Raw genomic sequence first — 27,197 nt, forward strand, 5'->3', positions numbered from 1 at the left:
ATTTGTCTTCCGGGTTACAGAACCTGAGGTGGAGTTTTTTTAACTTTTACTTTGTCTTTTGGACTGTCTTCTCTGTCTTTTTGTCGTTGCTGTTGACTTCTGGTGATCAGGTAAATATTGTTTGATACTTTAGGATAACGTCGTTAAGTGTAAAATGTCGGTTTGTAGATTGTTTCCTCGATTTTTTTCTTCCGCTTCGGTGGAAGAGATTCACTTAGCCGTCGGATCTCAGAACACACATTTGCTTAAAGATAATTACTGTATCAAACTTACATTTATTTGTGAAGAAAATGCCCTCATGCCGACTCTGAGTTAAAACGCTTTGACGTAGTCTTGTAATTTATCAATATTTAATTGTACAGTGTGCTCGGACTGTGAACCGTGTGTCAAAACTCTGAAGCTTGTGTCGAGTCCTGACTGCAGCGAAGCCCTGAATCGAGCTCCGAGATGACGTCACCACGTCTGTGCTGTTGTTTTGTGACTGTTCTTTATGAATCAGCTTCAGGTTTACAGTCGAATCAAAAAGTCAAATCAAACAGACTGACATGATGAAATGAAAGTAGGAGGAACAGTTAAATATAGAAACATTTTAAAAGAAAGACAAAATAAAAATATATATTTAAAAACTATGACGTTAATATCTTAAAGTTGGAGCACAGATTCAAGGTTTTTTGTTGGAGGAGGTTGATGATGTTCTCATAGGGCAGCACAGTCTCATTTGAACCCCTGTGTGATATTGTGGGATTTGACCACATCTGGGGACAGCCAGCACGAACACAACAGAGAATCTTTGGGCGGAGTTTGTGAGTTTCAGCACAAACCATGTTTATTACATGGAAAAAAAATACAAAAACATTGAGACTTTTTTGTCTGGTGACTGCGAATATCCGCTTTATACAATGAAGGTTTTGGTGAGTTTTACTGTACATGGGACTGAACAATAAATTTACCTCTCAAAGCTTTGACGAAGTCACTTCCATCCCACACGGCTAACTTTATTTTCCCAAATTTTTCTCCTGTTCGGATGTGAAGGGAATCTGTACATCTTGAAGCCCTTATTGTGTCTATTTGTGCAGCCAAACACACAACCAGCATTTTCAGTGAATAAATGAATAAAATAGCTGGATTTACAGCAGGATGCAGACAGATTAGCAGCGAACGCTACTTTGGCCCCAAGATGGAACCACGAGTCATGTGACTTTTTTTTTTTTTCTTTCAACTTGTCAGCGAAATATTTGGCGATTTTCATTTGGCCATATCTCGACGCGCCCCCTATGGATTTCAGTGAAACTTGTTTTATTATGTTCCTCTATATCTCTGCTATTCAGGATGAAGATATCAGGAAGGCTTTTTCCCTCATTAAACCCTATATTTGCCTTAGTTTAACATATATGAGAGTCAAGCTCCACAAACAAAAGATGCCTATTTTCTTATATTCGCCGCCACCAACCATTCGGGAGAACTACTTTAGTGATTCCAGAGCATTGAGCAAATACAACTTATTCAAAATAAGAAATGATTTATTAAAATTTCAAAACTAAAAAGTCACAAAACGCCTTCTTGATATCTTTATCATGAACATAATAAAACAAGTTTCACTGAAATCCATAGGGAGTGCACCGAGATATCGCCAAATATCGCATTCTTAACATAAAGAGTGCCACCTATGCAAAAGCGCCCTAACTAAGCCACTGCTATTTATGCACATTTGGAAAGAACTTATCCCAGTGTATCCAAATATGCATAAATGAGCAAGGCTTATTCAGGGCACAGGCCCTGGGGGGGTCCCAAATGGAGCCCAAAATGCCAAAAGTTATGACTTGAAGCACCACCTATAGGCAGCACCCTCAGTTAGCCTTGAAAAAAAATAACGCTAAATGGGAGAACTCCATCCATACATTCATATACCATAAGATCAATGAGGCTTACTGAGGGTGCACAAAGATATTCAAAGGTCAAAATCCACATTTTGACTATGTCACTGTTTTGGCCCCTTTTAACCCCTACCCTAAAAAGGGCCGTAATTTTCCTCCCAAAGGGATTTTTGTCCGTTTGGACAATACATCCTTCCCTAAAAAAAGTTCAGTGGCCTACTGAAACATGATATATCACCACCCATTTGAAAGTTACAGATTTCAGCTCTTAAGGTGCAGTTCATCTGATGCAGACGGTTGTGTTCTCACTTACAGTTCTGAGTGTAAAGAGGCTGTGGAGGTTTACTTCAGGAGTTCTTTTGACAAACCTAATCTTTTTCTACCACTTTTGTCTGAGAGTTTTCAATTGTTTTGTTGCCTGCTCATGATCAGGTCAGTATTTGACTTTTGGCTGATATCATGATGTTTATGTTGTCATTTGTTTCATGGAGGAATGTCCTGTCTGTCTGTCTGCCATGGTGATTGGATTTGTTTCTGTGAATACTGGATTGTTGTTGGTGCAGGTTCTGTTGGCAGTCAACCAGCAGATCACACGTGGTTATTTACTGGATGACTGAGACAGTGATGGTCTTTGCTCATGAACAGACATGTCAGTCACATCATATTTTCATACAGTTTTCACTGCTGTCCAATCAGCTTGCTCATCTGGTGTCCCTCTGTTTCCAACCAGCTGTTGCTCGGTGAACCATGGAGGTTTGCTCTCGTCTTTAAAATGGAACTCTGAAACTCTGGATGTGTCTAAAAAGTGAAGCAGGGTGACTGTTTTTGCAGCTCAGATCACATCAGATGATTTTCAGCGACAAACGCTTGTTTTATTGTCTTTAGTGTCACCGACTGACCTGGACTGAAAGCCGAATTTCTGCTGTGGAAAAGCTCAATTGGCTGTTAGACTGAGACATCATTTCTTCCACAGCCAAAACTGGTCTCCATTTCCAGCTGGTTGGACTGGGAAAATGTAAATGAAGTGTCTAGTCCAGGTTCACTGACACTTGAAAAGAACTTGGAAAAAACCCAACAACAACAAAAACTGTACACCTTGGTGACTCAACGCCTGTTCCGCTGAGCTACCTGCAGTGCATTCAAAGGAAAGCTTCACAAGATCTTTCTTTTGGCTTTTCTCCCCTTTTTTTTTTTTTTTTGGGTCTCCACCATAGATCCAGTATGGATCCACATGTCGATGTTACGCTGGATGGGCATCCAGCATAACATCGTACTAATGCACGTACTAATAGCACATGCATGTACTAATTCAACCCCTGGAAGGGCTTCCAGGGGTTGAATTACAGTAGTACGTGCATGTGCTATTTTGTGCACGTATTATTTGAGTGGTGCACGTAATTTTATACTGCACTAGCACTGGTGTAAATAACTTTATCCAAGTTTTATCAACTATAAGCACCAGTAGAATGAACCAATAAAGGAATAAATAAGGAAAAAACAATTTCCAGTGTGTTGTCTTCGTCTTCCCTGCGTTTTATGACTCACACACGGAGCAAGATGCTGTGCTCTATTTGTTGTGGAAAGCTGACAAACGTCACCAGCGGCACCATCCCTGGATTCACAACGTCCTCATGAGACGTTCCTAATTTGGGAGTTTCATTATTTGCTGCAGGAACTGGAGGAACTGCAGCAAATAACTGGAGCTGCAGGAGCTCCAGTTTGAGGACCTCCTGTCCCATTTGTGCGCATACATGTAAACAAAGAAAAGAAAAAAAAAAACTGGCTGCCATTGTGATTCCTCGCTCTCTCTCCCCTCAAACTCTGTCGTCATTGTGTTATAAGCCAGTCACCATTTGTTTTATTATACATGGGTGATTCTTTAACTACTATTGGAGGGGCAGTCTTCTGCTGGGACTGGTTGGGGCTGAGGGAGAGAACCAGGAAAAAGACATGCTGTGGAGGGGAGCAGAGATCAATCACTAATGATTAAATGCAGAGTGGTGCATACAGAGCAAAAAGAGAAAGAAACACTCAGTGCATTATGGGAACCCCCCAGCAGTCTACGTCTATAGCAGCATAACTAAGGGATGGTTCAGGGTCACCTGATCCAGCCCTAACTATAAGCTTTAGCAAAAAGGAAAGTTTTAAGCCTAATCTTAAAAGTAGAGAGGGTGTCTGTCTCCCTGATCCGAATTGGGAGCTGGTTCCACAGGAGAGGAGCCTGAAAGCTGAAGGCTCTGCCTCCCATTCTACTCTTACAAACCCTAGGAACTACAAGTAAGCCTGCAGTCTGAGAGCGAAGCACTCTATTGGGGTGATATGGTACTATGAGGTCCCTAAGATAAGAAGGGACCTGACTATTCAGAACCTTATAAGTAAGAAGAAGAATTTTAAATTCTATTCTAGAATTAACAGGAAGCCAATGAAGAGAGGCCAGTATGGGTGAGATATGCTCTCTCCTTCTAGTCCCCGTCAGTACTCTAGCTGCAGCATTTTGAATTAACTGAAGGCTTTTCAAGGAACTTTTAGGACAACCTGATAATAATGAATTACAGTAGTCCAGCCTAGAGGAAATAAATGCATGAATTAGTTTTTCAGCATCACTCTGAGACAAGACCTTTCTAATTTTAGAGATATTGCGTAAATGCAAAAAAGCAGTCTTACATATTTGTTTAATATGCACTTTGAATGACATATCCTGATCAAAAATGACTCCAAGATTTCTCACAGTATTACTAGAGGTCAGGGTAATGCCATCCAGAATAAGGATCTGGTTAGACACCATGTTTCTAAGATTTGTGGGGCCAAGTACAATAACTTCAGTTTTATCTGAGTTTAAAAGCAGGAAATTAGAGGTCATCCATGTCCTTATGTCTGTAAGACAATCCTGCAGTTTAGCTAATTGGTGTGTGTCCTCTGGCTTCATGGATAGATAAAGCTGGGTATCATCTGCGTAACAATGAAAATTTAAGCAATGCCGTCTAATAATACTGCCTAAGGCAGTGATTCTCAACCGGGGTGCCGTGATCGATCGTCAGGGGTGCTGTGGGTATTTTTCATATTCGCGATTACCATGAATTATTTATTTTATGCACAAAACATAAAACGACAGAATCTGATGTCAAACGTGCTGCAGCCTCGCTCTCGTCTTAAGGCGGGACAATAACAAGGAAGCTGACGGCCGATTAAAACAGTGCCGTCTTCTTCAAAAGCCGTCTAAAATGCGGAGCTGTCGGTGTGTGTGTCTGTGCCTGTGTGCGCGCGCGCGCGCAAAGTTAACAATCAATCAATCAGTTTTTTTATATAGCGCCAAATCACAACAAACAGTTGCCCCAAGGCGCTTTATATTGTAAGGCAAGGCCATATAATAATTATGTAAAACCCCAACGGTCAAAACGACCCCCTGTGAGCAAGCACTTGGCTACAGTGGGAAGGAAAAACTCCCTTTTAACAGGAAGAAACCTCCAGCAGAACCAGGCTCAGGGAGGGGCAGTCTTCTGCTGGGACTGGTTGGGGCTGAGGGAGAGAACCAGGAAAAAGACATGCTGTGGAGGGGAGCAGAGATCGATCACTAATGATTAAATGCAGAGTGGTGCATACAGAGCAAAAAGAGAAAGAAACAGTGCATCATGGGAACCCCCCAGACGTCTACGTCTATAGCAGCATAACTAAGGGATGGTTCAGGGTCACCTGATCCAGCCCTAACTATAAGCTTTAGCAAAAAGGAAAGTTTTAAGCCTAATCTTAAAAGTAGAGAGGGTGTCTGTCTCCCTGATCTGAATTGGGAGCTGGTTCCACAGGAGAGGAGCCTGAAAGCTGAAGGCTCTGCCTCCCATTCTACTCTTACAAACCCTAGGAACTACAAGTAAGCCTGCAGTCTGAGAGCGAAGCGCTCTATTGGGGTGATATGGTACTACGAGGTCCCTAAGATAAGATGGGACCTGATTATTCAAAACCTTATAAGTAAGAAGAAGAATTTTAAATTCTATTCTAGAATTAACAGGAAGCCAATGAAGAGAGGCCAATATGGGTGAGATATGCTCTCTCCTTCTAGTCCCCGTCAGTACTCTAGCTGCAGCATTTTGAATTAGCTGAAGGCTTTTTAGGGAACTTTTAGGACAACCTGATAATAATGAATTACAATAGTCCAGCCTAGAGGAAATAAATGCATGAATTAGTTTTTCAGCATCACTCTGAGACAAGACCTTTCTGATTTTAGGGATATTGAGTAAATGCAAAAAACAGTCCTACATATTTGTTTAATATGCGCTTTGAATGACATATCCTGATCAAAAATGACTCCAAGATTTCTCACAGTATTACTAGAGGTCAGGGTAATGCCATCCAGAGTAAGGATCTGGTTAGACACCATGTTTCTAAGATTTGTGGGGCCAAGTACAATAACTTCAGTTTTATCTGAGTTTAAAAGCAGGAAATTAGAGGTCATCCATGTCTTTATGTCTGTAAGACAATCCTGCAGTTTAGCTAATTGGTGTGTGTCCTCTGGCTTCATGGATAGATAAAGCTGGGTATCATCTGCGTAACAATGAAAATTTAAGCAATACCGTCTAATAATACTGCCTAAGGGAAGCATGTATAAAGTGAATAAAATTGGTCCTAGCACAGAACCTTGTGGAACTCCATAGTTAACTTTAGTCTGTGAAGAAGATTCCCCATTTACATGAACAAATTGTAATCTATTAGACAAAGGCTGCAGACTGCGAGGGAGGGGGTGGGTGAGGGAGATTCCTGAATGCAGGCGCGACACATTCAGTGCGCAGCGAGCGCGGAGCAGAGAGAAGATTTTAACCCGAGTGAACGTTAAAACGGAAACGTGAAGCTGCCTTTACTTCTCTCTGAACTTTCTCTAAAGGTGTGATTCTGCCGTTACCGTCCTGTTCACACCATGTGCGCGTCGTATGCTGAATTTATGAGATCATGAGATGAAATAAGTGGTCAAATATCTTTTAAAAACATATTTAAAAAATGAGAATATATGAATGAACTGAACCACAAAAAAAAACAATGTTTAAACGCACAGATCACAAAAAGCAGGTGAGAACTCTGAACTTTAACAGCTGTTATTTTCCAAAGGTATTTATTTGTTCAATCTTGAGCTTAATGCAGTGTTTAAGCACAAAATGTGACTGATGAGGAGAAACAATTTCAGAAATGCAACAGAAACAACCACAAATCAGAAAAAGTTGGGACTGTATGTAAAATGAAGATAAAAATAAAAATGTTGCACCATTCCCAGTTTCTCCACTCACAGAAGCCAAACGTTCTTCCAGAGTTGTGTAATTATACTACAATAGTAGAATATAAAGAAGGGGAAAAAAGAAAAAAAAATATACAATATATTCGTCAATCGCAATTATTTGACAGTCGTCTCCAGAAATTCCTAATCGTGACAGCCCTACTTGAGATAAGAGCGCAAAATGCTTGAGGATTTTTGAAATGTGGTGTTTTCTGTATCGATTTTCTATTAATAATAATAATAATTGATATTTGGGTTTTGCGCAAAACCAGAGTTAATAGCATTATAATATTATTTTGGTTGGTGGTGTGCCGCAGGATTTTGTAAATATAAAAAGGGTGCCGCGGCTCAAAAAAGGTTGAAAATCACTGGCCTAAGGGAAGCATGTATAAAGTGAATAAAATTGGTCCTAGCACAGAACCTTGTGGAACTCGATAATTAACCTTAGTCTGTGAAGAAGATTCCCCATTTACATGAACAAATTGTAATCTATTAGATAAATATGATTCAAACCACCGCAGCGCAGTGCCTTTAATACCTATGGCATGCTCTAATCTCTGTAATAAAATTTTATGGTCAACAGTATCAAAAGCAGCACTGAGGTCTAACAGAACAAGCACAGAGATGAGTCCACTGTCTGAGGCCATAAGAAGATCATTTGTAACCTTCACTAATGCTGTTTCTGTACTATGATGAATTCTAAAACCTGACTGAAACTCTTCAAATAGACCATTCCTCTGCAGATGATCAGTTAACTGTTTTACAACTACCCTTTCAAGAATTTTTGAGAGAAAAGGAAGGTTGGAGATTGGCCTATAATTAGCTAAGATAGCTGGGTCAAGTGATGGTTTAATTACTGCCACCTTAAAAGCCTGTGGTACATAGCCAACTAACAAAGATAGATTGATCACATTTAAGATCGAAGCATTAAATAATGGTAGGGCTTCCTTGAGCAGCCTGGTAGGAATGGGGTCTAATAGACATGTTGATGGTTTGGATGAAGTAACTAATGAAAATAACTCAGACAGAGCAATCTGAGAAAGAGAGTCTAACCAAATACCGGCATCACTGAAAGCAGCCAAAGATAACGATACGTCTTTGGGATGGTTATGAGTAATTTTTTCTCTAATAGTTACAATTTTATTAGCGAAGAAAGTCATGAAGTCATTACTAGTTAAAGTTAAAGGAATACTCGGCTCAATAGAGCTCTGACTCTTTGTCAGCCTAGCTACAGTGCTGAAAAGAAACCTGGGGTTGTTCTTATTTTCTTCAATTAGTGATGAGTAGTAAGATGTCCTAGCTTCACGGAGGGCTTTTTTATAGAGCAACAGACTCTTTTTCCAGGCTAAGTGAAGATCTTCTAAATTAGTGAGACGCCATTTCCTCTCCAACTTACGGGTTATCTGCTTTAAGCTGCGAGTTTGTGAGTTATACCACGGAGTCAGGCACTTCTGATTTAAAGCTCTCTTTTTCAGAGGAGCTACAGCATCCAAAGTTGTCTTCAATGAGGATGTAAAACTATTGACGAGATACTCTATCTCACTTACAGAGTTTAGGTAGCTACTCTGCACTGTGTTGGTATATGGCATTAGGGAACATAAAGAAGGAAACATATCCTTAAACCTAGTTACAGCGCTTTCTGAAAGACCTCTAGTGTAATGAAACTTATTCCCCACTGCTGGGTAGTCCATCAGAGTAAATGTAAATGTTATTAAGAAATGATCAGACAGAAGGGAGTTTTCAGGGAATACTGTTAAGTCTTCAATTTCCATACCATAAGTCAGAACAAGATCTAAGAAATGATTAAAGTGGTGGGTGGACTCATTTACATTTTGAGCAAAGCCAATTGAGTCTAATAATAGATTAAATGCAGTGTTGAGGCAGTCATTCTCAGCATCTGTGTGGATGTTAAAATCGCCCACTATAATTATCTTATCTGAGCTAAGCACTAAGTCAGACAAAAGTTCTGAAAATTCACAGAGAAACTCACAGTAACGACCAGGAGGACGATAGATAGCAACAAATAAAACTGTTTTTTGGGACTTCCAATTTGGATGGACAAGACTAAGAGACAAGCTTTCAAATTAATTAAAGCTCTGTCTGGGTTTTTGATTAATTAATAAGCTGGAATGGAAGATTGCTGCTAATCCTCCGCCCCGGCCCGTGCTACGAGCGTTCTGGCAGTTAGTGTGACTCGGGGGTGTTGACTCATTTAAACTAACATATTCATCCTGCTGTAACCAGGTTTCTGTAAGGCAGAATAAATCAATATGTTGATCAATTATTATATCATTTACTAACACGGACTTAGAAGAGAGACACCTAATGTTTAATAGACCACATTTAACTGTTTTAGTCTGTGGTGCAGTTGAAGGTGCTATATTATTTTTTTCTTTTTGAATTTTTATGCTTAAATAGATTTTTGCTGGTTATTGGTAGTCTGGGAGCAGGCACCGTCTCTACGGGGATGGGGTAATGAGGGGATGGCAGGGGGAGAGAAGCTGCAGAGAGGTGTGTAAGACTACAACTCTGCTTCCTGGTCCCAACCCTGGATAGTCACGGTTTGGAGGTTTTAAGAAAATTGGCCAGATTTCTAGAAATGAGAGCTGCTCCATCCAAAGTGGGATGGATGCTGTCTCTCCTAACAAGACCAGGTTTTCCCCAGAAGCTTTGCCAATTATCTATGAAGCCCACCTCATTTTTTGGACACCACTCAGACAGCCAGCAATTCAAGGAGAACATGCGGCTAAAGATGTCACTCCCGGTCCGATTGGGGAGGGGCCCAGAGAAAACTACAGAGTCCGACATTGTTTTTGCAAAGTTACACACCGATTCAATGTTAATTTTAGTGACCTCCGATTGGCGTAACCGGGTGTCATTACTGCCGACGTGAATTACAGTCTTACCAAATTTACGCTTAGCCTTAGCCAGCAGTTTCAAATTTCCTTCAATGTCGCCTGCTCTGGCCCCCAGAAGACAGTTGACTATGGTTGCTGGTGTCGCTAACTTCACATTTCTCAAAACAGAGCCGCCAATAACCAGAGTTTGTTCCTCGGCGGGTGTGTCGCCGAGTGGGGAAAAATGTTTAGAAATGTGAACGGGTTGGCGGTGTACACAGGGCTTCTGTTTAGGGCTACGCTTCCTCCTCACAGTCACCCAGTCGGCCTGCTTTCCCAGCTGCTCAGGATCTGCCAGAGGGAAACTAACGGTGGCTAAGCTACCTTGGTCCGCACCGACTACAGGGGCCTGGCTAGCTGTAGAATTTTCTACGGTGCGAAGCCGAGTCTCCAATTCGCCCAGCCTGGCCTCCAAAGCTACGAATAAGCTACACTTATTACAAGTACCGTTACTGCTAAAGGAGGCCGAGGAATAACTAAACATTTCACACCCAGAGCAGAAAAGTGCGGGAGAGACAGGAGAAGCTGCCATGCTAAACCGGCTAAGAGCTAGTAGCTGCGCTAAGCTAGCAGATTCCTAAAAACACGCAAAGTGAATAACGTGTAAATAATTTAGAGGTGATTCAGCAGAGGGAGTGCTTTAGTTAAGGCACGTGAAGATAACACTGTGAAACAAATCGTTATCTAGGTAACTAGATCAATCTAACTGCGCAGATTAAACAGCTAACAGATACAGCAAAACACCGCTGTGCTCCGGAACAGGAAGTGATACAATACCGCAGTGAGAGCCAACCACCAGTAGAGGCAAGCCCCACGATAAAGGCGATTCTGATTCATGTGCTCTTATGTCACTGTTTATCTCCATAGAAACTACCCAAACAATCTTTCATATAAACTGTTTAAAGGGACATTACAGTGTGGTGGTGGAAATTACGGCAATAGTGTGGGACAACTACATTTTGTTTAAAAAAAATCACAACAGTTGTATGACATTGAATACCCCAATTATGTTTTGATTATTTTACTGATATTTTATTCAGAGATATTTTAAAACATTAGAAAAAATGTTTCTTTACCATTCATTTTTATCATTGAAGATCAAAAGTCTGGGTGTGGGACAAGCACAAAACGGCAATATTTGCATATAATGATGCTGAAAAAAGGTGAAAGTCATCATAGACTACTAGAACAAATTTCTTAACACACTTTCATTGTAAAGATAACTATAAAAGTGTGAAATTTCCCCTTTTTTCTGTTTTTCATACAATATGATCAAAGGACATAAGTGCCCATAGTCTAAGAATCACCCACATCTGTGTAGTTAATAAATAAAATAATCTTCACGGACGATTCGTTCGCACGCGAACATGGAAAAAAAAAAAGAGTCTGACAAATCAAAGGAGGAGTTTTAAGGTTGATATAAGACTGACTTTTAGTTGTGCAAGTAACTTTTTTTGGTGCAGGTAATTTTTTTGTTACTAGCACCAGTGCAAGCAACTTAACACAATCTACAATTTCTGTTCCATTTCTGGTTTCAGTCTAAAATGGCAGCAGCACTATCACAGCAGTGGTTGTCAAACAGGAATTTTAATCTATTTTCCTGTTGTGATGTTTGCAAATTCTGGTATTTCCATGAAATGTTTTCTTCAAAACTACTGGCGTTCCCCCCAGTATAGAGACCAACATGCCTGTTTGGTAAAAGTTAGTTTTATTCAGGACAGAAACAACTGAAAAAGTCAGAGCAGAGGACATCCATACCACAAATTCATCCAGGTGGAAACTGATGGTGAGAATGGGTGAGGACCAGTGGTGGGCACAGATAACCAAAAAATTAACTTCGATAACAGATAATCAGATAACTGAAAAGTTATCTTCGATAAAGCTAAAACGATAATCCACCCAAAAACGTATCAGAAGTTACAGATAACTGATAAACTCCAGTATTGTCTGCGGTACACTTGCAACTACAAACAAGCTGATTTTGAGTTTCAACACCACGATCTCTTTTGGAAGCATCAAAAGCGACAACAGACCCAAACAATGAGTCAGCACTTCTGTGTTTGAGTGTCCTGCCCCCTGCTGGAAGCTCCAGTTTACTACATGGCTTCCAGCACAGAAGCAACTGAGAGGACCCACAAAGCTCAACTCTCTACTCAATCACAACGCTGCCATCAGGCCGAGGTCTTGGAAATTAAAGCAGTGCTGAGTTATGGTTTGGTGTAAATAAAATGAATACTGATAAAATAACCCCATTAATGTAGATTCTGTAATTTGTGCAAAGTTAAGATATAACATATATCTTTTCATGTTGAACAATACACTAATTCTGAAGTTTTGTAACAAACACAGACAGATGGCATTCTGGGTAAAATGTGCCTCCGCTACACTGATTGGTTGATTCATTCTATGTACACCAACACGTTAATGTGAAGTGTGTTGTGTGTTGGTGTTTACATATAAATGTGCTTATATTGTAAAATACGAGGTCTCTCAATAAAGTAACGTACCTTTTAATTTTTTTTCAAAAACTATATGGATTTGAATCACGTGGGATTACATCAGCCAACCTTGAACCCTCGTGCGCATGCGTGAGTTTTTTCACGCCTGTCGGTGCGTCATTCGCCTGTGGGCAGGCTTTGAGTGAGGAGTGGTCCACCCCTCCTGTCGCAATTCTTTTGTCTGAGAAGTTGCTGAGAGACTGGCGCTTTGCTTGATCAAAATTTTTTCAAATACTGTGAGGCACATCCGAGTGGACACCATTCGAGAAATTCAGCTGGTTTTCCGTGAAAATTTTAATGGCTGATGAGAGATTTTGCAGTGTTACTGTTGCTTTAAGGACTGCCCACGGAGCTGCAGTGCGCAACGCACCCTGAGCCGCCGCCGTCTGCCTGTTTCGAGCTGAAAACTTCTAAATTTAAGCCTCTGTTGACCCAGGACGTCGTGACAGAACAGAGAAGTCTCAGAAGAGGTCGGGATCAGCAGTTTATCCGGACATTCCACTGTTAAAGGAGATTTTGTAATGAAAGACGTGCGGACGGATTCGCGCGTCGGGACGCAGCCGGTGCAGCGCAGCGGCACAGGAAAAACACCTCCGTTGGAAGCCTTACCGGACAAGTTGGAACATGCCCAGCTGTTAAACAATTTCTCGGATACTCACTCGACTAAAAGCCATCGAAATCCGCCTATATCTTAGGAATGGTTATCAACATGGAGGTGTTTTTCCTGTGCCGACAGGCGTGAAAAAACTCACGCATGCGCACGGAGGGTTTCAAGGTTGGCTGATGTAATCGCACGTGATTCGAATCCATATAGTTTTTGAACAAAATAAAAGGTACGTTACTTTATTGACAGACCTCGTATGCCTTTTTTTTTTTTTTTGTAATTTGTAAAAAAAACAAAAAAAACAAACAAAAAAAAGAAGCCAAGTTGTATTTAGATAACTGTCTGATATAACCGGTGTCAAAATAAATGGAACACTGCCATGATCTACTGGTGCCAGTGCGAATTTTGGCCCTTTTTCAGCTGATTTTTCATTCGTGCGAGAATTTTTTTTTGGATCGCACAGAGTTTCAGATTAATTGCACATCCTGCATCGTTTAGTATACATGGAGTAACGAGCTGCATGAATGTGGGCGTGAGGGGTTAACCTCACGCCCACCTCCTGATCGCCGATCATATGGTCAGATGAAAATCAAACCTGTTTGATATTCTGGTCGGCCGTCGTGAGGGTATCCCGCTGCTGAAGCACAAGTGTCCAACCGCACTGTGCCTGTGCAAACACCGCAGACCTGTCTTGTAATTTTTTTTTTTGTTTTGTTTTTAAACTTTCTGATGTCTCCCATCGAGAGTTTTTGTAAATTAAGTTTGGAAAAAAAGCTTCTGTTTATGTTTTGCTTCTGGAAACACAAGAGTTTAATGGTGTTATCCGTGGAGCCTGATCAAATGCATTTCTCCTGTTGTGAGCGTACTGAGATTATCCTATCACCCATAATGCACCTGGACACAGCATGTCCACACTAAAACCTTAAAAATTAGTGCATTACTTTAAAACTATAACATATCTGATATTTTCACTTTAGAAAACTTCAGATGTGACAATTTAAATAACTTGTTTGGATAAAATTTGAACCATAAGTTAACACTTTATACCTCTGGATGACTTGGGTGATATTGGCTGCTTGTCAGTATGGGGTTAAAAGAAATGAGTTTTTTTTCTTGGTGATTAATTGTCCTTTGTCTGCAGAGGATAGAGCGGTTTCTTCTAGAACCAGCTCTCCTCTGTTTGCAGAGGGTAGAACTACACATCTGCTCACCTTTGTTTACCATGTAAAGCCGTGGTCACAACCCGCCGTACTTGCACGTGCGTGCAGTCTACTTGCAAAAACGTGGGATAAATTTGGAGATCTGTACGTCGTAAGTATTGCCTCAGTACAAATTTAGGAGCACACAGACACGCCGTAGAGGTTTTAGTGCATGCAGAACCTTCGCTGCGGTCAGTCTGCGGATTCACCAGCAGTGCAGATGACGCACGTTGTGAGTACTGACAAAATCGAGTTGATTAAGGATAAAATTCCACCCTCCCTGTGTGGTACTTCTACTGTTATTGAGCCTGCTCCCAGCATTTGGTCTTCATTTAGGGCTGTGACACTTGCTGATATTTCGGCATTGGTGAGCAAGATGAAACCTTCCTCTTGCTCATTGGACATCCTTCCCTACAGGCTCTTTATTAAAGTATTTGAGGTAATTGGTCCGTGCGTTACTAGAATGGTAAATCTTTCTTTGTCCACCGGTGTGTTTCCCAGTGCTTTTAAGCATGCCATAGTGTTGCCTCTACTGAAAAAACCAGGTTTAAATCAAATGGAGCTAAGTAGTTTTAGACCTATTTCTAAGCTCCCATTCCTGTCTAAGATCCTCGAGAGGGTGGTTTTAGACCAACTGACACTCTTCCTGGATCAGAATAACATTCATGACAGGTTTCAGTACGGTTTTCGTAGACAGCACTCTACGGAAACGGCTCTTTTGAAAGTGTCCAGCGACATTATGATGTCTGCTGATGCTGGGAAATCCACCATGTTGGTTCTTTTGGATTTGTCCTCTGCCTTTGATACTGTTGACCACCAGGTCCTGCTGAATAGATTGAGGAATCATGTCGGACTGTCGGGGTCAGTTCTTAGGTGGTTTTTTCATATCTGTCTGGGCATAGCTTTAGCGTTTTTGCTAACCAGATAAGGTCAGAGTCTGCGGACCTGTTATGTGGAGTCCCTCAGGGTTCTGTATTGGGCCCCATTTTGTTTTTATTGTACTTGATCCCTCTAGGTAGGATCATTCAAAGATTTACTGATGTCTCTTACCAGTTATTTGCGGATGACATCCAGCTTTACTGCTCCTTTAAGCCATCTGAGATTAAGAGGCTTGATTCCCTCCTCCATTGTTTGGCGGAAATTAAACAATGGCTAACAAATATCTTTCTTCAGCTTAACGCAGACAAAACAGAGACATTGGTTATTGCCCCTGATGCCCATATTCCAGGTATTCAGCAGTACTTGGGAGACCTGGGCCAGTGTGCTAAATCATGTCTTCGAAACCTGGGTGTCATTTTTGACAAAGACATGTCGTTGGTACAGCATTGTAAACAGCTGACGAGGAATTGCTTCTTTCAATTAAGAAACATCTCTAAGCTCAGGAAAATGGTGTCTCAAAATGATTTAGAGCTTATTATTCATGCTTTTGTGTCAACACGTTTAGACTATTGTAACAGTTTGTTTTCATGTCTAAACCAGAAGGAGTTGCGTCGACTGCAGTTGGTACAGAACTCTGCAGCAAGAATTCTGACACAAGCTAAAGGAAGGACTCATATTTCCCCAATTTTAAAGGAGCTTCATTGGCTGCCAGTGTCCTTCAGGATCAATTTTAAAAATTTGGTTTTAACTTTTAGAGCTCTACATGGCCAGGCGCCTCCCTATATCTGTGACCTTATCCAGCCTTATGCCCCTGCCAGGGCTTTGAGGTCTGTGGACCAAAATCTGTTGATGGTCCCTCGCACCCATTTTGCAACCAGAGGAGAGCGATCCTTCCAGGCTGTTGCTCCCAGGCTTTGGAATGGTCTCCCGCTCTCTCTGCGCTCACTGGACTCTGTCGATACTTTTAAAAGCCAACTTAAGACTTTCTTTTTTACTCAAGCGTTTGCTTAGCTTTTGGGCTGCTCTGTTATCCTATGTTATGTTTTTTATGTCTCGGCCATTGTCTGATGTTTTGTGTGGTGTACTGTACTTTTATGTTGTGAAGCACCTTGTGGCTCTTGTCTGTGAAAGGTGCTATATAAATAAAATTTACTTACTTACTGCCTCAGTACGGATTCAAAGCAGCACATTTTCATTCAGTTACTATTGAATTAACCAAATCCGTACATAGGCAGTACGGATTTGGAGGCCGACAGACTTGCATGCACGACGCAGCTTCTCACTTGAACTTGGACTTTATTTCCAAACGTCAGCAACACACACTCCACAGCTTCAGTCTGATAACTAGCTTTAACTTTTCGAGGCAAGTAAACACTCGTACAACTGACCGCTGCAGGCTGGAGAGGCACATGCATCGCCGATGCCAAAAAACACCTGCCGCTCTGGTCCCGCTCATAAAAAAAGAAAAGCGACCACACACACACAGCTTTGTCATCTCTCTTTATCATTGCATTCCTAGAGACGTGCGTTGAACATACTCCCTCCCTCCTCTTGCTACTGCCTCTGTACGTTTTCACAAAAACGTAGTGGCTGTGGCATCCGTACATTATTCACTGGCACATTATTCACTTTGCATGTTTTTAGGAATCCGCTGGCTTAGCGCAGCTACTAGCTCTTAGCCGATTTAGCATGGCGGCTTCTTCTGTCTCTCCCGCACTTTTTTGCTCTGGGTGTGAAATGTTTAGTTATTCCTCGGCCTCCTTTAGCAGTAACGGTACTTGTAATAAGTGTAGCTTATTCGTAGCTTTGGAGGCCAGGCTGGGCGAATTGGAGACTCGGCTCCGCACCGTGGAAAATTCTACAGCTAGCCAGGCCCCTGTAGTCAGTGCGGACCAAGGTAGCTTAGCCCCCGTTAGTTCCCCTCTGGCAGATCCCGAGCAGCCGGGAAAGCAGGCCGACTGGGTGACTGTGAGGAGGAAGCGTAGTTCTAAATGGAAGCCCCGTGTACACCGCCAACCCGTTCACATTTCTAACCGTTTTTCCCCACTCGACGACACACCCGCCGAGGATCAAACTCTGGTTATTGGCGACTCTGTTTTGAGAAATGTGAAGTTAGCGACACCAGCAACCATAGTCAATTGTCTTCCGGGGGCCAGAGCAGGCGACATTAAAGGAAATTTGAAACTGCTGGCTAAGGCTAAGCGTAAATTTGGTAAGATTGTAATTCACGTCGGCAGTAATGACACCCGGTTACGCCAATCGGAGGTCACTAAAATTAACATTAATCGGTGTGTAACTTTGCAAAAACAATGTCGGACTCTGTAGTTTTCTCTGGGCCCCTCCCCAATCGGACCGGGAGTGACATCTTTAGCCGCATGTTCTCCTTGAATTGCTGGCTGTCTGAGTGGTGTCCAAAAAATGAGGTGGGCTTCATAGATAATTGGCAAAGCTTCTGGGGAAAACCTGGTCTTGTTAGGAGAGACGGCATCCATCCCACTTTGGATGGAGCAGCTCTCATTTCTAGAAATCTGGCCAATTTTCTTAAATCCTCCAAACCGTGACTATCCAGGGTTGGGACCAGGAAGCAGAGTTGTAGTCTTACACACCTCTCTGCAGCTTCTCTCCCCCTGCCATCCCCTCATTACCCCATCCCTGTAGAGACGGTGTCTGCTCCCAGACCACCAATAACCAGCAAAAATCTATGTAAGCATAAAAATTCAAAAAGAAAAAATAATATAGCACCTTCAACTGCACCACAGACTAAAACAGTTAAATGTGGTCTATTAAACATTAGGTCTCTCTCTTCTAAGTCCCTGTTGGTAAATGATATAATAATTGATCAACATATTGATTTATTCTGCCTTACAGAAACCTGGTTACAGCAGGATGAATATGTTAGTTTAAATGAGTTAACACCCCCGAGTCACACTAACTGTCAGAATGCTCGTAGCATGGGCCGGGCGGAGGATTAGCAGCAATCTTCCATTCCAGCTTATTAATTAATCAAAAACCCAGACAGAGCTTTAATTCATTTGAAAGCTTGACTCTTAGTCTTGTCCATCCAAATTGGAAGTCCCAAAAACCAGTTTTATTTGTTATTATCTATCGTCCACCTGGTCGTTACTGTGAGTTTCTCTGTGAATTTTCAGACCTTTTGTCTGACTTAGTGCTTAGCTCAGATAAGATAATTATAGTGGGCGATTTTAACATCAATCAATCAATCAATCAATTTTTTTATATAGCGCCAAATCACAACAAACAGTTGCCCCAAGGTGCTTTATATTGTAAGGCAAGGCCATACAATAATTATGTAATTCTCAGCATCCACACAGATGCTGAGAATGACAGCCTCAACACTGCATTAATCTATTATTAGACTCTATTGGCTTTGCTCAAAATGTAAATGAGTCCACCCACCACTTTAATCATATCTTAGATCTTGTTCTGACTTATGGTATGGAAATAGAAGACTTAACAGTATTCCCTGAAAACTCCCTTCTGTCTGATCATTTCTTAATAACATTTACATTTACTCTGATGGACTACCCAGCAGTGGGGAATAAGTTTCATTACACTAGAAGTCTTTCAGAAAGCGCTGTAACTAGGTTTAAAGATATGATTCCTTCTTTATGTTCTCTAATGCCATATACCAACACAGTGCAGAGTAGCTACCTAAACTCTGTAAGTGAGATAGAGTATCTCGTCAATAGTTTTACATCCTCATTGAAGACAACTTTGGATGCTGTAGCTCCTCTGAAAAAGAGAGCTTTAAATCAGAAGTGCCTGACTCCGTGGTATAACTCACAAACTCGTAGCTTAAAGCAGATAACCCGTAAGTTGGAGAGGAAATGGCGTCTCACTAATTTAGAAGATCTTCACTTAGCCTGGAAAAAGAGTCTGTTGCTCTATAAAAAAAAAGCCCTCCGTAAAGCTAGGACATCTTTGTACTCATCACTAATTGAAGAAAATAAGAACAACCCCAGGTTTCTTTTCAGCACTGTAGCCAGGCTGACAAAGAGTCAGAGCTCTATTGAGCTGAGTATTCCATTAACTTTAACTAGTAATGACTTCATGACTTTCTTTGCTAACAAAATTTTAACTATTAGAGAAAAAATTACTCATAACCATCCCAAAGACGTATCATTATCTTTGGCTGCTTTCAGTGATGCCGGTATTTGGTTAGACTCTTTCTCTCCGATTGTTCTGTCTGAGTTATTTTCATTAGTTACTTCATCCAAACCATCAACATGTTTATTAGACCCCATTCCTACCAGGCTGCTCAAGGAAGCCCTACCATTATTTAATGCTTCGATCTTAAATATGATCAATCTATCTTTGTTAGTTGGCTATGTACCACAGGCTTTTAAGGTGGCAGTAATTAAACCATTACTTAAAAAGCCATCACTTGACCCAGCTATCTTAGCTAATTATAGGCCAATCTCCAACCTTCCTTTTCTCTCAAAAATTCTTGAAAGGGTAGTTGTAAAACAGCTAACTGATCATCTGCAGAGGAATGGTCTATTTGAAGAGTTTCAGTCAGGTTTTAGAATTCATCATAGTACAGAAACAGCATTAGTGAAGGTTACAAATGATCTTCTTATGGCCTCGGACAGTGGACTCATCTCTGTGCTTGTTCTGTTAGACCTCAGTGCTGCTTTTGATACTGTTGACCATAAAATTTTATTACAGAGATTAGAGCATGCCATAGGTATTAAAGGCACTGTGCTGCAGTGGTTTGAATCATATTTGTCTAATAGATTACAATTTGTTCATGTAAATGGGGAATCTTCTTCACAGACTAAAGTTAATTATGGAGTTCCACAAGGTTCTGTGCTAGGACCAATTTTATTCACTTTATACATGCTTCCCTTAGGCAGTATTATTAGACGGTATTGCTTAAATTTTCATTGCTACGCAGATGATACCCAGCTTTATCTATCCATGTAGCCAGAGGACACACACCAATTAGCTAAACTGCAGGATTGTCTTACAGACATAAAGACATGGATGACCTCTAATTTCCTGCTTTTAAACTCAGATAAAACTGAAGTTATTGTACTTGGCCCCACAAATCTTAGAAACATGGTGTCTAACCAGATCCTTACTCTGGATGGCATTACCCTGACCTCTAGTAATACTGTGAGAAATCTTGGAGTCATTTTTGATCAGGATATGTCATTCAAAGCACATATTAAACAAATATGTAGGATTGCTTTTTTGCATTTACGCAATATCTCTAAAATTAGAAAGCTCTTGTCTCAGAGTGATGCTGAAAAACTAATTCATGCATTTATTTCCTCTAGGCTGGACTATTGTAATTCATTATTATCAGGTTGTCCTAAAAGTTCCCTAAAAAGCCTTCAGTTAATTCAAAATGCTGCAGCTAGAGTACTAACGGGGACTAGAAGGAGAGAGCATATCTCACCCATATTGGCCTCTCTTCATTGGCTTCCTGTTAATTCTAGAATAGAATTTAAAATTCTTCTTCTTACTTATAAGGTTTTGAATAATCAGGTCCCATCTTATCTTAGGGACCTCGTAGTACCATATCACCCCAATAGAGCGCTTTGCTCTCAGACTGCAGGCTTACTTGTAGTTCCTAGGGTTTGTAAGAGTAGAATGGGAGGCAGAGCTTTCAGCTTTCAGGCTCCTCTCCTGTGGAACCAGCTCCCAATTCAGATCAGGGAGACAGACACCCTCTCTACTTTTAAGATTAGGCTTAAAACTTTCCTTTTTGCTAAAGCTTATAGTTAGAACTGGATCAGGTGACCCTGAACCATCCCTTAGTTATGCTGCTATAGACGTAGACGTCTGGGGGGTTCCCATGATGCACTGTTTCTTTCTCTTTTTGCTCTGTATGCACCACTCTGCATTTAATCATTAGTGATCGATCTCTGCTCCCCTCCACAGCATGTCTTTTTCCTGGTTCTCTCCCTCAGCCCCAACCAGTCCCAGCAGAAGACTGCCCCTCCCTGAGCCTGGTTCTGCTGGAGGTTTCTTCCTGTTAAAAGGGAGTTTTTCCTTCCCACTGTAGCCAAGTGCTTGCTCACAGGGGGTCGTTTTGACCGTTGGGGTTTTACATAATTATTGTATGGCCTTGCCTTACAATATAAGGCGCCTTGGGGCAACTGTTTGTTGTGATTTGGCGCTATATAAAAAAAAATTGATTGATTGATTGATTTGATCCGTAGAAAATGTACAGCGGAAAAAAAAGGCATGGTGGGTTGTGAGCGGAGCTTTAACAGTTTAAAAATTATAGGACAAAAATTTATCAGAAGATAAGTCCGAAAATGGTTTTCAAAGTTATCTGAAAAGATAATCCGAGAATGGAAACTTTATCTTCGATAATTATCAGTTATCGGATTATCGGAACTGTGCCCACCGCTGGTGAGGACACAGGCGAGAGCGCTGTACAAAGCAATACAGTCTGTCAGGCAATGGTACCCATGATGGAAGCAGTGAAGGAGTACGAAGTCTGTCCATAAAGTATCGTACCTTTTTATTTTTTTCAAAAACTATATGGATTTCATTCATATGTTTTTACGTCAGACATGCTTGAACCCTCGTGCGCATGCGTGAGTTTTTCCACGCCTGTCAGTGACGTCATTCGCCTGTGAGCATGCCTTGTGGAAGGAGTGGTCCCGCCCCCTCGTCGGATTTTCATTGTCTGGAAATGGCGGAATGAAAAGGACTTTTTTTCCATCAGAATTTTTTCAGAAGCTATTGGAGACTGGCACCTGGAAACCATTCGAAAAATTTATCTGGCTCTCAGTGAAAATTTTACGGGCTTCACAGAGAATAAGGACTTTATCTACAGGTTTAAGGACCCCTTTAAGGATGGTCGGTGCGCCGCGCTGCGAGCTGCGACGATGCGGCACAAACCACTGGATCATTTCTAAGCTGATGGCTCTGTGGATACGAGACCGTCGTGTGCTCTTTCTCTGGTTATCACAAGACCTGAACATCAGCCATTTTCCGGCAGATTTCACTTTTAACAAGAGATTTTGTCATGGAAAGCCGCGCGGAGGCTTAGCGCGTCACGACCGATTCGCTCCTTCCACAAGGCGTGCTCACAGGCGAATGACGTCACCGACAGGCGTGGAAAAACTCACGCATGCGCACAAGGGTTCAAGCATGTCTGACGTAAAAACATATGAATGAAATCCATATAGTTTTTGAAAAAAATAAAAAGGTACGATACTTTATGGACAGACCTCGTAGTCCAAATAAACAAGCAGAGGGCCAGTACAGACCAAATCAACATACCAGTTTGACAGATCGGGAAACAACAGACTAAACTCAAAAAATGTGAAGCAGCACCTTGAAAGTGCAACTGTGGCATAAACATGAGAAAAGAACGTGAGAAAGCAGAAATAAGAGCAAGACAGTCTGGCACTTCAGTGACTGGCTTTGTATAGTTATATAATGTGTGAAATAATGAGTCTGAGTGCCCATGAAACTGGAAGCCCGAGGTACCAGGAAGTAGAGTTACTGCAAATGCACACGTAGCAGATGGCAAAATGAGAGCGTGAGGAACCAGTAACATGAGGTAGAATTCACTCACAGTGTGAGGAAACTGGGAGAAATATTTTGAAAGAGAACATCAAAAATAATGTGCAGAAAACACACCAGAGATGTTAACAGTAACAATCTTTGGTTTTATTAGTTATGAAACAGATGATCCAGGATTTAATTAAATTTCACTTTTTCTTGTTTTTTAATTTTTTCCCCAGTATTACTTTCCATATTTACTTGTATTTATTGACTTTTCACTGAACTGTACCCATCTTTGTTCTGAAACTGAGTAATGACAAAACTTTACAGGTATTTCTGCCTCCCCCTTCGTTTAACATCTGCATCTGAAAACATCTCACTTTTGCGGGCTGTTTGGTGGGAGAGAGAGATGACCACTCCCCCTGTATCCCTGATAGGAATGGGACATCCTATACATGAAAATTCAGTAAGGTATATATTATATTCCAATTGGAATATAAAATAGTGGAAAATAGTGGAACTATGCCAGTATGCAAAGGTATATCTAAAAAGGAAGGGTAAAATAGGAGAGTAGAAAAGAGTAGAGTTGAGCCACTTAGGTGCCTGGTCTTGAGAACCAGGGATGGTAGAATGTACAAAATGAAGGGAATAGTAGAGAAGCTTGAATCTTCGACTGGACTAGGTTGCTTGACGTGAAGACGTTTCGCTTCAAATCACAGAAGCTTCCTCAGCTAAAATTCTTGCTCTGGTAGTCAGACTTCTGTCCTGACTCTTGTAGAGAAGAATAAACCAGAAGCCAACAAAAGCTGGAGTTTTTTAACCTAACCAGACCCCACCTACCGAGAGGCTGACTGCTATAGGCTAGTGACTAAACAATAGCTCTAATTAGCACGTATTGTGCTCTAGTTAGCCCTATTCTCTCTAGTTAGCCCAGAGGATTCATCCCCATCTCCATTCGAATGGGAATAAGTCCGTATCACGCCGAGAAAGGAGGCAGCAAAAACGAGCTCAAAACTGAACCCAGGTCAGCTCCAAAGTAATCCAGTCCAGGAATTTTCACTTGAGTCGGGTGAACAGAAAGAGAGGCCAGTGCGCAGCAGTGCTGTGGATAAATTGGATTAAATCAGGATTAACCTGAACAAAACAACACGAGAAATTTAGAGACCATTAAAAAAACAGAAGAAAGCACTTCCCTTTACGTTTAGGCCCATCAGAAGCAAACAGAGCATCCACAGACCAGCTCCATCAGGTGCGCGGCCCCATGATCCATCCAGAGAGAATGATCCAGACCGGCGAATCCAGGGAAGGTAATCCAATTCTTCCAAATCTTCCAGGGAAAGCGAAACCAGCAAAGAAGGTCTCGGTTCACGTGCAATCCAGAATTTAGCGAGTTGGTCAGGTCAATTTATTGAAAGATGTGTGCACGATCAGTGTACACAGAGCTCAGCGACAACAGCATGAGATACTCCCAAACCTTCGATCTCGCACTAATTAGTTTATATAGTCCCACATCTAAGCATGTTGTTTTGTGAGAACAGCTTAAATCACAGCTTTGTATAAAATTTAAGAACAGATCAAGAGTATCACAATTAACAATCAGTCAGCACAGAGACAAACAAACACGCAGAGACATGCTGCCATCTTGGAGCGGGGAAAATTCACATTCAGCAAGCAAAATATTCAAACATTTCTGGCAAGAAATATTCTGTTTCTGTTTGGGATATAATCTGAAAATATAGTAAAATCTGTCAGTAATGAAGTTTATATACTAACGTTCCTTAGTTAAAGAAATAATTTACAGGCCCTGTTACTTAATAAACATGTTTATTTATTGCTGATATAAAGTTACAGAATTCCTTTTATAAAAACTCAATTTCTATGTCCCTTGCATAATGTTTCATTTGCATAGTGTGTGTGTGTGTACTGTCTATTGTACCATACACTTGAAACAAAAGGACTTCTGTGCTGTACTACTGAGGTTTACCACCTTATCTGGGGTGGAAAAAGTGATCTGTTCCAACAAAAAAATTAATTTTTGGAGATTTCTTTTGGTGGGTAAATAGAACTGAGAAAGCACCAGAATGAATTTGAGATTTCACATTTTTCTGGAGAACAACTACCAGACCCCGCCAGGGCCTTGCCAAGATCTTTCAAGTTGTTTTTTTTTCCATGGCTCACTTTCATCCCTCAGTTCATTCACAGATTTGTCTGTGCTCATGATGAAAGGTCAACAGCATTGGTTTAATCATTTGTGAAGCATAGGATTTAATGTAAAGTGGGAACTTCTGTATTAAGGTTGTAACATATGGATATAAATATACATTTTGTGTTCCAGGAGAAGCAGAATGACATCATTCACAGTATCGAACAGCTAAATGACAAAGTTGATGCACTGCATCCTTGGACCGTCCCTGAAAGTGTCGGTTCCCAGACATACCAGGAGGGAGAACAATGTGGGCGCTGCTGAGACGATTATCTGAAGAATGGCCAGCTCTAAACCAGAAGTGTGGGCTTGAACCAATTCCAAGCAGTGCCTGGAAGTAACAGGCCTTCCAGTAAAGTCACTTGAAGAAGTGAGTTAATCTGTTTTCTGTTTGTTAGATCCTCATCACTTTAATAAAGTTTTGCTGTTTTGTTTTTACACAGTATATTATGAAACATGCTGTATTTATGGAAATACAGTAACTAAAAGGCCTTTCACACTGCACGCTTTATACTAGGGGTGGCCAAGTTCGGTCCTTGAGAGCCACCTTCCTGACACTCTTAGTTGTCTCCCTGCTCCAACACACCTGAATCCAATGAAAGACTCGTTAGCAGACTTTTAATGAGCCTTTCATTGGATTCAGGTGTGTTGGAGCAGGGAGACAACTAAGAGTGTCAGGAATGTGGCTCTCGAGGACCGAACTTGGCCACCCCTGCTTTTTACCATCAGACAACGCGTCGTGACGTCAGTCGCGTCAATGCCTCACACACCCCATACACGTCGCATGCGGCAAGGGGGCGGACAATTTCGCTCAGATTTTTTTTTTTCCCAGAGGAAAGCTGAGTGATCGCCATGTTTTATGTGCTTCGATGAACCATGAAAAAGCTTTAATACAGCAATCAAATTAATTTTGAGGTTAAAAAACAAAAATGTTTCTGTTTTGTAGAAATCAGCAGTTTCTGCCACTAGTTTTCCGTGTTTGGACCCGGCACGTTGTTTCTATTGGACAGTGTGAAGCTTTGTCACAGTTCAGAGCTGCAAAAGTTGGATTGGGTTGAACTTTGACCACGTCAGCCTGTCGACAAGCAGGAATGCACACACTCGCACACACAGAAGTGTCTGTTTAGCTTGGCTTTGATGCGACGCTTCAGACGCCTCTAAAAAGCAACGTGTTTCATTGAAAATAATGCTTTTTGGACCAATTTGTTACACCTTTGATTTTTCCAAAGCATGTGTTGTGGAAGGCCCTTGACACAAATAGCAGTGGGTACATAGGATTAATCATTTTTGTCTGATCTGCTTTCACCTGTCTGGTATACCTAATTGATAACTAAATTGAGAAAATTCTGCAAGCAAAATAAACAGCTTGTTAAAAATATAGAGCCTGTCCAATAAGGTGTTGATTTGAACACCAGTTATGACCATGCCACTCAAATTATACAGTATCTGAACAGTAAAATATATATAATTGATTATGACTAACAATGGAAATTTTCAACTTGCAGCTCGAGTGCTAATGACAAACGTGATGGTGAGGACAAGGGAACCAGGCACCAGAGGAATGCCCTAATCAATACCTTAACTGCATACACCCCTGGAATGGAACAAGGGAAGAATACGGTAACAAGCATTGTCAGGGGCGGCTTGTATGCTATGGCTGTTTATCTTTGGCAGTGCTTCAGCAGTCAGGGAAAGTCAGGAACTGTCAAAGGCAGCCTTGCCAGGGACGTGCCACAAATTTACAGTCGTCATGGCGGCTGCAATAAATATCACATCAATGGACAGTACTACCATCATTTCTACAATTGTGCCATAATCCGAAGATGTCCTATCCAAGCAGAATCGAAGTATAGACGGGACCATCCTCAACTTTTTCCTGACCCAGATTACAGGTTTGAGAAACTAACAATCTTGCAAACCAGTTTTTTTTTGGGGGGGGGGGGGGGGGGGGGGGGCAGACAGTCACAGTAGAGAGCCACTGTGACATCTGGTCTCTCTCTGGCTGTGAATCCAACATGGCAAAATCCGCTCCAAAACAGCTTCATTTCTGTGTAAATCTAACATGCCCATCATATATTATGTAAAAGCTACTGGAAAAACACTTTGAAAACTGAAAACGCTGTTTTCACAACCTGATAAAACCTCTGGAGTGATTTACAAGACATCTCGCGGATATCAGTGTGCAAACACATCCTTGAAGGTAACTTCCACGTTTTTCAGAAGCTGATGCATGTGCACACGCATGTCCTCCTTTAGTTGCCATTAAAATGTTATTGTTAAACATACAGAGGT

General features: G+C 41.3%; 1 long non-coding RNA gene across 1 annotated transcript; it reads left to right on the forward strand.

Moving 5' to 3' along the window:
• On the forward strand, window positions 1-26,670 carry LOC117504215. Its single transcript, XR_004558742.1, has 3 exons — window positions 1-110; window positions 25,038-25,275; window positions 26,411-26,670. It is a non-coding gene; the product is annotated as an uncharacterized LOC117504215 (long non-coding RNA).
• Window positions 26,671-27,197: the final 527 nt, after the last annotated feature.

The sequence above is a fragment of the Thalassophryne amazonica genome, chromosome 22 (genome assembly GCF_902500255.1).
Source record: "Thalassophryne amazonica chromosome 22, fThaAma1.1, whole genome shotgun sequence".
NCBI lineage: Eukaryota > Metazoa > Chordata > Actinopteri > Batrachoidiformes > Batrachoididae > Thalassophryne > Thalassophryne amazonica.